Source organism: Ixodes scapularis, unplaced genomic scaffold, assembly GCF_016920785.2.
Source record: "Ixodes scapularis isolate PalLabHiFi unplaced genomic scaffold, ASM1692078v2 PGA_scaffold2__306_contigs__length_199485367, whole genome shotgun sequence".
In the NCBI taxonomy this organism is placed as follows: Eukaryota; Metazoa; Arthropoda; class Arachnida; order Ixodida; family Ixodidae; genus Ixodes; species Ixodes scapularis.
Genome location: NW_024609857.1, coordinates 112,909,193 through 112,921,666, shown reverse-complemented (window position 1 = coordinate 112,921,666; position 12,474 = coordinate 112,909,193). Strand labels below are relative to the sequence as shown.

At 45.7% G+C, this 12,474-nt stretch overlaps 1 protein-coding gene across 2 annotated transcripts in view; it reads left to right on the top strand.

Annotated features, from left to right (window-relative positions):
- LOC8027409 (solute carrier family 41 member 1) overlaps positions 1–12,474 on the top strand; it is a 51,377-nt gene that overhangs the window by 7,143 nt on the left and 31,760 nt on the right. The gene's annotated exons all lie outside the window — the stretch shown is intronic.

The window sequence follows — 12,474 nt, the reverse complement described above, 5'->3', positions numbered from 1 at the left end:
CATCATGAGCAACCAACTTGCCCGAACCTCTGTGTTGACGAGAACCAGCCGCACACGATGCTACAGAAAAGCGCTTTGAGAGCGTGCGCTGCCTCCGCGTCCGACCACATGTTATGTTCTCCGCGCTACTCCCCGCCACATTGGTTGCGCTGGCAGTGTCATTCGCTACGGTCCGCATATTTGCGCACGTTCGGCTTTGCAGCAAAAAGCCTGTGTTTCGCGATACGTTGGTGGTTTTTCTGCCGTGGTGCTGTGCAATGTGAGCCCACGCATATTCGCTCGGAACAAAATATCTGATGCGGAGTTTTCCCGCGTTCAAACTATCAAACTTTTCCTCCCATAGAAATGTATGGGCACTTGCCGGGGCTTTTGAACACGATCGAATTAAACGAAAAGTCGAATTAACCGAGGTCGAACTAACGAAAGTTTACTGTATTGCCACATCATATAGGTATGCGGATACTTGTAATTGACCAAAGAAAAAAAAGATTATGCTATATCGCCAGGTTGCAAAGTCTCTTGCACACTTGCGACTGCTTTTGACCGAATGCGTCACAACTTCTTTTGATCTCTTACGACGAGAGAGGGCACTGCATCGGGCAGCCGGGGAACACTCGCCATTTCCGTATATTAACGGGAAACGTTTTTAGGATGGGTTTATGGAATAAGTGAAGCTACAAAAAGTGTAACCGCAAATTTCCCCGCTAAATTTAGCGGGGAAAATGACGTCGCGCGACTCCACGTCACGTGGCGTACACACAAATTCAGTTTTCCCATTAAATTTAGCAAAGAAATTGACACATGACCAGCCACAAATTTTTTCGCTAAATTTAGCGGGGGAAATGATGCGAGATGGCTTGATGTCAGGTAAACTACACACAATTCAGTTTTCCCGCTAAATTTAGCGGGAAAATTGACACGTGACCGGCCGCAGCCCTTCATTCCCTATGCTCTGTAGATGCACACCGATTGGACGGGGAAAGTCAATGGGTCAATCAGTTTATGCGGTGAAGAGTCGTGGAGGCGGAGCTCGAGAAGAAATGCCTGGAAGTTATTGGCGCTAAACCAGGAACGTTTCATGTAGCAACACAATTGTGGGGCAATGTTCAATACATTTCCGTATATTTCCCTCTTTTTTTTTTACGCGTCATTCTTTTGCTATATGCTTGAACATTTTTTAATGTTATAGACACCTATTTCTCAAAGACGGTATGTAAATTAAATCTTGCAAATACTGTAAAACCTTCACTCTAGTAAAATGCAGTTCCAGGGCAACCTCGTACAAGTCACCAGCACGCCGGTGGGTTCTCTCGTAAGATGCCACAAAAGGTTGTAATCCACTCGGTCGTAAGCAGAGGCAAGTGTGTGAACTGGCCCTTGCGGCGGGCTCGTGCGCATTTGTGACACTTGATGGTTATCCCTTCATATGATACACCGTTTGATTTCGTATTTGTGCAAGACGGCAACAATATTCGGGGGTTCCGCAATATTTGTCATTATCTGTGGTAGATTCGTGCGGTTTAAGTAGCTCCGTCGAGAGCGCTTCTCTGCGCACTTCGCTGCGCTGCGGAGAAGTGACAGTTGCGGAGTGGACAAGGCGACTTTTGCATATCTCGCTTTGCCTCAACGCAGTCGCATGGTTAGGGTAAAACTGGAGCCTCTCTCGATTGTATCTGGTGAACTCTGTGACCTACAGAATGGGCTGCAAATGAACTGGGCACATGCTGTGTGTGCGTGTTACATCACATGGCTCCGTGACATCAGGTGACATCCCGACTACAGTGTCTTGCGACACCCTAACATCAACGTCATATAAGCAATATATGGGTAGAAATTGAGGGAGAGGAGGAGGCGAGAGCATGCGGGGGCACCAGGGTGCCGAGCCTTGGTTGGAATGATTAGTGGGTAGAGGCAAAGCTAGCCACCGTTGTCTCTACTCGCTGCTCGAGCGCCTTTGAACGCGAACGGCAGCATTTGGCATTGGAGCGCCTTTGAAGAGTGTGTTTGTGTCCTTAGAGTGATAGTCTTTTGGGTGCACTGTTACATCGAACATCAAGAATTCAGGCAAAGGGGTCGTCCTGTCATAGCACTTTCTTTGGGGCCAGAGATGTGTGCCGTCTAACGAATACAAACTCATAAGCGCACAAGGAATGAGCAAGTACTTACCGGTCCCTCTCCTATCCATCGTTCGAGAACAGCTGATCTGCACTACCGCTTTCAATAATTGAAACAATGGAGCAGCTCTTTGCGAAACATCAACGAGGCATTCTTTCTGAATTTGATTGCAGTCCCGCATTATACATTCCTTTAAAAGGGCACTGACACCCCAAAAGTCGTATTTATTTTTATTGTCTAAAACAATGCAAGTTACAGTCATAAACGCGCAAAAAAAAACGCATCGCGAAAAAAAAATTTTTTGCGCGGGCGCGCGCCTTTTTATTTTTGGCATTTCATTCTCCCGCCTTCGCCTCCTCGCTTCTTTTGATTCGTGACGTCAAGAATCATGAAATTTAGAAGCTTTGTAGGCGACATCTTTATTAGCCCCGAGAAGTTCGCGTGGCGCCCCCTTACGGCGAACCGGGGTGACGTCACGGCGAGGAGAGAATGTTTCCCCGACTCGCCCCGGACGCCCTGTGGAGGCTGTGACGACGCTAGCTGTCGGCGCGCTCGTTTCTATTTAATCTTTTTTTGGCGTGTTTCTCGTAGGAAGTGTAAATTTTTATATTAGCCTTTATTGAGGTATGGCCTGTAGCTACAGGCGAAACTTTAACCAACATTTGAAGCATGGTTGATAAGGCAGGCAACGCATGAATCGCAGCTGGTATATGAAAATGAAGAAATATAGCCACAATTGCAGGAGCATCACTATAGATTTACATTTCGCACAATACATGCTGATGATGGTCTGAATAAATTAGCAGGTTATGTATACTATTTTTTTTTTGTATCTCTGTTTTTAAACAAGATGTCCGAAACAGAAAAGCAGCATGTTGTTCGAGCAACATACTAAATACAGTCTGGGCCATGGGGAGAGAATCACAAGTACGACAGCCCAATTGGGGTGGCAAAGTAGATAAAAAAGAAACATTTATAATATACATTGCTCGCATTTGACCTTGGTTGGATTCGGATATTATTTCAATGGACTACATGGCTGGTACCTGTAAACTTGTTTATATCAACCCTTGAGTAATGCATAACAAACGTAAGCGAAGGTGTCTAGCTTGTTATTAGTCCCTTAGGCCCTAAAATTGAGATTTTACTTAATTTGAATTGTCCTGAAGCTAAAATATCAGAAGCTTTTCTCACGCAGACTGTCGCCCTTCACAGGTTCCAAATTTTCTGCTAATAGTGCTGCACCTACCACTGGACAGCCGTTCGAATGCTTGCTTTTACTCCTGTTTTCCTCTGCTGTCAGAGAATCCAGCTGTAGAGAGTGTGGAGGCTGAGGAAGCTTTTGGGGACCCGCAGCAGTGTCTCTTTTAATTGGAAATGACAATTCAGACTCAACGCTGTATTTTCCGAATACCAAAGGCTGGAATAAAGAATGTCAGGAAAATGTATAGCCATTCAAAATTACGTCACTATTGCTGTGCATATTTTTGGCAGTTCAATACATATCATACAGGCAACTGGGGGCAATTCGGCCGTTTTTGCTGCTACCATACAAACTAATTTTCAGTAATTGTGCATCTTCTAAGAAATATGCCTGCATACGTGTATAAACTATATAATTAATTCACGAAGAAGCTACATTTATGTAAAACAACCCTGTTCCACGAGCACTTCAAAGATCATCAGACGCAGGGCCTTTAAAACATCTGCGAACCAGCGCATACAGAGTGGCAGCGCAGAGTCGGGGTCGCGAGCTAATTTGCCGACCACCCAAAGGCCCATGATATAAATGCCACTTGAAATGCCTTGAAAGCGGGATGTAATATCGTCCTAAATCATGAACATGCAAGGAACAGAATTCTAGCGTCTGAAACACTTGCGCCACCGCTTCACCGACCCCTCGCAAGATTGCCGTGTGTCTGGACGGACGAGGAGGTTCATCGGCGGAATTGCCTCCGCCGATAGCTGTCGAGATTTGTAACCCAATTTTAAAGGTAAAAGGGACAAGCAGGCTTATAAAATGTACGGAAGCACGTCAATATCGGCCTAACTCAACCTCTCGTACACCGGGTAAACGAAGTCCAGCTCCTCGAAGAGCTTGCGGCACACAACGCCAAACCAGGAAACCGGTGCTGGGAAGCGAGCCGATGCGAGATCGCGGAGCGGTGTACTCCCCCTGACGTCACGGTACACCTCACCCAATCAGGGCGCGGCGACCGCAGCGACGCTTGTGTTCGCTCTCGGGGCTAATAGCATTTAATAACAGCAATCCTAAAACATGTTTTTTAACACAATTGCAAACGCACTACAGCCCTTCTTTTTGAAATACCAAAAATCGGGAGTTCGTTGTGGTGCCGTCTCCTGGATTTGTATCCTCCAACGGAAAACAGGCGACACCGCTCAAAACCGGTCCGCCGCAACGCCGGCGCTCGCTCCTTTCCTCCTCGCTTTGGGTCGCCATGGCAACAGCAGGGAGTGGTAAAAGAAAGTGGACTCTCAGGACTCCGCAATATTTGACGTCAAAGCACCGGCGCCGATCGCGCGGGAACTTCGAATTCGGCATTTGGAAATTGTTTTTTTACTTCACAAATACTGAATTCCCAAATTTCTAATTTTGAGGGTAATGTCCCGGCATCGTTTCGGATAATAAAAAAAAAAATATTATTTTGATGTGTCAGTGCCCCTTTAAAGGGCAACTCCAGTCAGTATTTCTGAATTTTGGATTACGACTGTTCTCAGCTAAAGCAATGTCCCTGAATTAAAAGGTATAATTTATTTTTTTCGTTATTGTGTGCAGTTTTATAAATATCACGGTTCAAAAGGTTTCGGACGTCTATGGCAAAACCAAAGCTATCTGCTAGAGGGATGGCAACACTGATCATCAGCCGTACAACCACGACGTGATGTCACAAGGGTGCTGCGCCAGTGTTCCTTGTCCAGAAGCTAACCTGCCTGCCGCCCGCTAAAGAGAAACTGGTCGCATTTTAAAATCGGTTTTAGCGGAGTGTGCGGCTTCAGTTTGACGTAATATTTCGGCTGTGATCATACTTCGTGTGTCTAAAGCGATACCAGTCATTTATTTTGGCTTCGTTTTCGACCGGAGTTGCCCTTTAACCTCAACTATAATAAAATCTCAACTATAATAAAATCCTAGTACAAGTGTAAAGTATAAAACTGAGTTTGTAACATATTTCATTGCATGGTGGCTCTTCCAAATTGTGAATCATTATTATCATCATCATCATCATTTATTTTTCCTTGAGCACCCCCTAATGGGTATTATTTGAAAAAGTCGGAATACAAAGATATTTAATAAAAAAAAACAGTCAACATGACATGATCACTGGAATCAATATAGGGAGGTTAGAGAGGAAGAGGTATAGTGGCTGTGGCAAATAATGTTAGTGTCATTTTCTGAAACATAATGGTCAGTTAGTGCGTGCTAGCCTTCTATAGCCAGTGGTAACGTCGACATTTCATAGAAACTGTGGATGATGAAATTTCACATCATTTACAGTCAAGATTGTTGTGACGTTTTTGCTTTGATTAATTTTTTTTTTATTGGAAACAAATTGATTAGAAAACATGCTGAACATACAAACACGTGCAGCATGCTCATGAGGGTGACTTTGGCAGGCTTCCAGTAACGCGTGCTCGCTCGCACGGGCGAAGACACGCTGGCGGTTAGACGCCCCGCTTGCAATCACGTATAGGGCTCCTCTGAAAGTTTCCTACGCAGCTTGTCCTATAGCCATTTCTTTTGTACCTCAAAATAAGGCCATAATTAAAAAGCCTCAAGAGTGAGGCTCATGTTCTAATTCTTGGGGGAAAAACTAGGGTAAACCGATTTCGACACGATTGGTGGCGCTCAAATATTTAATCAAAATTCCTGGGTGGTGGGCTGGCAGGTGCACTTGCGTACGGGTTTTAACCTTTCTGCACAGCCTTGCACGTCACCCAGGTTCAGATTTTTGTGTGCAAATAAATATTATTATTATTAATATTGTTATTATTATTATTAAAAGAGAGGGAATTTCAAATGCCCGAGTGGTTCAGTGGATTGAATTTATCACATGCTTTCGTGCTGCCATTCAATGAAGTAAAAAACTGTGTTGTGCTGTCGTCACTTCCAAAACGAAGAGAGAAGCTATCTGTTTACAAAACGGTGGACGTCCACGTACTTGACAAGTGTTTTTGCATTTACTGTGTGCATGTGGATATTTCCGTTTGTGTCGTAGTCGTCAAAGCTCCTGACAGCACAATTGTGCGGTGTCACAGCCATTTGCTGTTGCAGATTTAGCGTCTGCCCTGACCTTTCTCTGGGCCTGTGGGTGAAAGGTCGGCAACAAAATTGGACGTACAATAGGGCAAGCTCGGGTGTTCGGTACGCCGTGTGTCTCATGCTTGACAACGCTGCAAACTTCAAAATCATGAGTTCAAGTCCCACTCTTGCCGGTTTTCATGCGAGCACATATAATAAATGTCTTTGCTGCCACATGATGCACCTCGGCAGTTTTTTTGAACTACCAAAACTAAAGACATTTTCGGAATACCCAGGCTTCACTTGTCCTGGCATGCTATTTATTTTTTCTAAATTCAAGATAGCTATGGAGAAAATAGAAAATGTAGGTTTTACCAAAACCAACATTCATATTTTCCCGCTCTCTTCTGTGGTGTGCTGTGGCGTAGCCAGAAGGGCGAGAAGGGGGCAAAGGTTCTGCCCCCCCCCCCCCCTCCCCCCAAACCCAGCTGACCCTTTAATATATACCTACATGTATTTTGATCCCCCCCCCCCCCCCCCCCCCCTGCTACCTCACCCCAAAAATATAAAATAAAATTTGGGGGTTTTACGTGCCAAACCAACGACGGGCATCTGGCACGCCCCAGCAGAGGACTGAGCATTATTTTTGACGCGCAACCAAAAGCTCGGTAACACAGCGCTCTCTCCGCAATAAGCCTGCATTGGATTGCGGGCACCTCGACCTCCCTCATTCCACCTGGCTATGCCACTGGTAGGGTGACGTTGCATGCTGTATGACTTGCAAGCCAAGCGGGCACTCTAAGAAAGCACAATTATTTGGGCATCCTTTTTTTTTGTTTTGCTGGCGTGAGTTTAGTTGATTTCACCGTGGAGACAGCGCGAATACACGAGGACGTAGAAGAAACACATGGGACGAGCGCAGGACCAGCAGGGTTAATTTCAGGCCATCGAACTTCTTATAATCTGTCGGAAACAAGCTGATGTCAGTGTTTTCAGTGTTGCCAGTAGAGCCTGTCAGCTCCTCAGACCAAGTTTGAAACTTGAATAACTTCGCAAAAGAAATGATTGTGATTTGTAATTCCGGTTACTATACTCCGCGACAACTTTTCTTGGCAATGCAGTGGAAGGTAGAGGCCCGCGTCCCCTCTCCCATTTTGAGTGTGCGCAGGCTCTCCTCCTCTCCCCGGAAAAGGGGGAGGAGGAGAGCCTGCGTACACTCAAAATGGGAGAGGGGACGCGGGTCTGTACCTTCCACTGCATTTCCAAGAAAAGTTGTCGCGGAGTATACCATGATATCCTGGGTCATTGCCTACCCCCTGCGACCTGAAATTCATAAAAAAAGTGGGGCAAGCCATGTATTACCGTATTTGCACGAATATAACGCGACCACGAATATAACGCGAGGGCAGTTTTTGATGCCCCCCAAAAGAAAAAAAAATATTATTACTATTATAACGCGAACCGATGCCGCGTCAATTTCTCGCACTCGGGGGCATAGCAGAAGTGAAAAGTCAATGGAAATAGAAGAAATATCAGTTTATGTTTTGGCTGCACTCATCCTCACTGCTCAGGTCCTTCCGTTTACAATCCACTTGGAGACTACGCAGGTATGCAGCAGCACGGCACCTGCTTGTCTGGCAGTTCTTTTTTCTTCCGTGGGAGCTCCTCGGCAGCCCACAATCAAAACAAGGCGCGGAAGCAGAAGCACCAACACACAAACACCAGACCACTCTGGAGCAGAAACTAAACAATGCGCAGGCAGAAAAAAGACTGCTGAACCCGATACACGATCACACTTGTTCTGATCCCTCTTAGTAAACAGATGCCTCGTGTTGCACGATTGCGTAAACGCGGTCGGTGGTCTTGGCTTGGCTTGTGTTGACTTGACTTGGCCCGGCTTGGCTTGGCTCGAATTGGCAGGTGCCCGCATTCCCGCATGGCGCGCGCGCGTGCGGCGTGCGCGCGTTGTAAAAACACAAAAGCGATAAAAATGCTTTTTTATGTTTTCTATTCGCCCCTTCACGTGGCCCCATGGCTAGAAAATGCCCCTCCACACCCCCACTTCTTTTTTCATTGGATATTTTGCATTGAGCCGGAGGGATGACTTTCTCCCTGACTCGCGCGCCTCGTGGCTGAACTTGATTCCGAATATAACGCGAGGTGCGTTTTGGAGCACGTAATTTCGAAAAAAAAACTCGCGTTATATTCGTGCAAATAATGGTTAAACAAAAAAACCTTTAAAAGAAAACAAGAAAAACTCACATATTTTTGTACTAATCTAGCGTGGCTCACTAGAGATGCATTAAGCTCAAAGCTTGGAATAGTTTTATTGTTTTATGCAAGAAATTCTCATGAAAGAATGTTTTACTATCAGAAAGAATGTTGCCTTGCTTACGTGCGATGAACCCCGCCGATCGGCATACAGCGCGAACGTTCCCTGAAAGCACATTTGAGCACAGCTATGTTCTCTTCGTTAGTAAAAAAAAAGAGTTAAGAAAAAAGAAAAACCACCCGGGCTCAAAAAAATGAGCGAGCGAGCTGGTGAAAGAAGTGACAAAGAGCAGTGTTTGTGAAGCAGGAAAGCCGGCGATTGCGTTGGGCAAATACCTTGGTGTCGGGTCGAGTTGGGTGCCTTGTCAATCACAAGAAGCAGGCTATCATTCAACTTTCCTGTTTGATGCATACATTCGTGCATCCGTGCAAGTGTGCTATCGGCACAATTTGAGCCAATGTTGCTGCATGGTGTGGACGGCATTACGAACACGGAGCTTGCAGTGGGATGCTCTACAGACGTCTGATGTGCGGCGTTTCAGCAAATCTTTATTTACCTGTCAGCTTTGTCTTGAACATTGCACAACCTTACCAACCACAGTCGCGACGTTCCCAGAAGTAATGGATTCGCTGACCTCGCGATCCCTAAATGCATTACTGCTTGTGTTATGTCTATAACTTTTTTTTTTTTTGTCTGAGCAAATTTTTTTGTGAGCAAAACAAAGTTTTATTTTGTTATCTCCATCGCTTTCCTTTTGTGCGGATGTACTCCAACTTGGGGGTGGCTCAAATCAGGGAGGAAATGTGTAAACAATGTGAAGTGTCTTTCCCTCTTTCGTTTTACTCAGAGCCGTATATTGGGAGAGTTCGGCCAATCCATGATCTCGCCGCCATAACGCCCCCCTCCCAAGTGAGCCCATCTGCCCGCGGCACAAAGCGAGAGGTGTGAGCGCATGCGCGTGAACTCCCGGCTGCTCCCAGCTGAGCGGGGAGGGCCGCCATTTTCACTCGTTTGCCTGGCGGAGTGCATGGGATCGACATCCGAATTTCGATTCTTTCCCTTTATTTGGCAGGCTCTGGCAAGAAAATGATATAGTGTTATTGCTCGGTGACTTAAAGAGCTAACGAATGAAGTTTCTTCACGTTTGAATGCAAACTTTCATTCAGGTGAAAAAGAAATAAGCCCGTAGCAAACGCTCTCGCTCCTTCGGCACTCTCCTCCCTTTCCTTCACTTTTCTCCTCTCTGGCGCCTTCGTCGCCACACCCCCTGGCCAAACTCTCCCAATATACAGCTCTGGTTTTACTCTGTCACGGACGTCCTCCAACCGTAAGGTCCGCGGCCGCGTCATTCGGATAGGATGAATGTTCGCAGATCGTGGACTTAGGGTATTTTAATGCGAAAGCATTAACTGTCCTATGAAGCGAGCCGACATCATCAGTTTGAAGCGCTAAAATGGCACCTTAAATCCTTTCTCCAAGTGAAGCCAGCTCCCAGCTATGAAGCCACACGAAGAGCCTAGACAACGGCACCTAGTTTCCCTTATCCCAAAGGAGCAAAGTAAAGCTGATAGATTTTCAGCTTCGGTCCCATTGCCTGCTGCGCGTTAGTTTCAACGACCGCACATCCCACGACGCTGTGTGTCCGTCAGCACACCATTAACATGGAGCGTCCAAGGTCAGCGCGCCTAGGAGGGCGTGCACGCTGATTGGCGACGAGGAGTGTGCAGCAGACGAAATAAGGGAGCGGATGAGCGGCTTGCATGCTTCCGCATTCACAACTCATAAGAAGTGCTTAGGTGTACCTCAAGCCTTTTTGTAGAGGTGGTCGATCACTCTGTGTTTTTCTAGAAATCGACATTTGCCCAAAAGGTGGGGTGGGTGATGACTCAGGGATGCGTGATGATTTAGGATATAACAATAGTTACTATTGACGTGTATAACTAATTTTGAGGCAGATCAGTGACTATCAAAATTTTGCTGGAGCTCTTCTCTAGAAGGGGTCATGAAACAATATTATTGCTTGTTGCCGAGTGCTGCTTGAAATGAATCCTGACGTTCATAACCTTTAACAACCTCCTTTAGCTGGCAGTTGGTTAAAAAATTTGACAAAACCAAGCATCCTTCACCCCTTCTGTTTGCAGCCAGAGCAAATAGCTGCCCGATCTGCCACCGACTTTATGTCGTCGGCATTCATCATTGCCTTGCTCTAGGGTTGGCAACGTACCATGCACTCGTTGTGTTCGGAACATTGTTAGGGTTTGGTTATTCCCGTCACTGCAGCAATTGGTCACGATCCCCAACCCAAATGTCTGCCGAAACATTGATTGACACCAATCGGCCATGCAGTGCTCGAGTCCAGCCCTCAAGCTTCATTCAATTATCATCAGCTTGGGGTGAATCCCGTGCCGCCATCCACACTGCAATCCCCAAGACTATGTCAGCAAGCTTTCTGAAGGAGAGACAGAGATATAAAGCCGTTTCTATTCTAGAAATTACCCTTTGTCAAAGAAGCTTCTGGCCCTGTGGCTTCGTGTGCAAGCATGCTTTTATTACACTTGTGCCAGTATATTTTTGTAATGTAACTTTCATACTGAATATCGTTTTATACCATATTAGCAGTCTCATGTCAGAACTATTATTTCAAGGCAGGCTAAGCTCCTATCTATGCCTATACATTTTTTTTTTTATTTTGCTTCATGGGGTATGGGGGGGAAGGCATCCCAGTTACTGATATGTGTGTGGTAGCGGCCTGAAAAGATCCTGTTTGAACAATGGAAAGAGTGTCGTCTGGGCGATGCGACACAAGCTGGAGTGTGGGCGTCACAGGTAACATCTTCACATACTTTTGCACCATATCCCACGACATCTGTCAATCAAGTGTGATACACCCGGAGAAACTGCCAATTTTCAGGTCATTCCCCGCTGCCCTATGCATTTCCTTGAGTTTTCTACGTCTGGTGTATTGGGCTGATTGCATTTCTACCACCCCTCGCTGCATTTAAGAAATTAAAGTTGAAAAGATTGAAATTCTTGAATCAAGTTGAGATGAAAATGCCATTCATGGGAAACAGAAGACCATTTAATTTGGTCCTTTTTTTCCTTTAAGATACTCTTGGATACACAAGCACTCCTATCTTTTGGGCCGGTTGACACAAACTTGACATGACGCAAAGACATAGCATGATATGAATTGAACTCTTTGTTGTCTGCTTCTTTTACTATGTGCACATCTGTGTGTACTCCGTTTGTTCTCTGTTGAGCTTTGAAAAATTTTCATGCCCGGAAATGGCTTGTTGCCCTAGCTGTCAGTTATGCCGATTCAGAAATCTACCTGTCATCAGTAGTACCAGTGACTGTTATTTACAAATATTAATCTGAATTACATTTTGCTTGACTGCCGAAATTAAATTAGAAAGTTTGCAACTATAGTCCCAGAGCCTGGGACAATGGAAGAAAATTGTTGAACTTCTAAAGTAAATTAAGGCTTGCATCCCGTATCTTTCATTCTTCCTGTGCCATCTGCACCGAAAGTCTAGGCACACAGCGTGAGACCCGTCTGCTTCGTCTGCTTAGGAGTGCTTCTGTTGGTCAAAATGAGTGTGAAGGTAACACTTCTTCATGGACAGCAGAAACCTACTCAAAGGCTCTATTACTTGAGGCTAGCCTATGCAGTGTCTGCAGGTTTTCACATCATGGGCCAAGTGTGTGCTGTGGGAAGATGGGTTGCCTTATTCCGCAGTTGTAGCAGGGCAGCAGGGCAACTCTACCTATGCAGTGCAACCACTGACCCGAGGTCTTACGACACATGTCACTCATTGGCGACTGC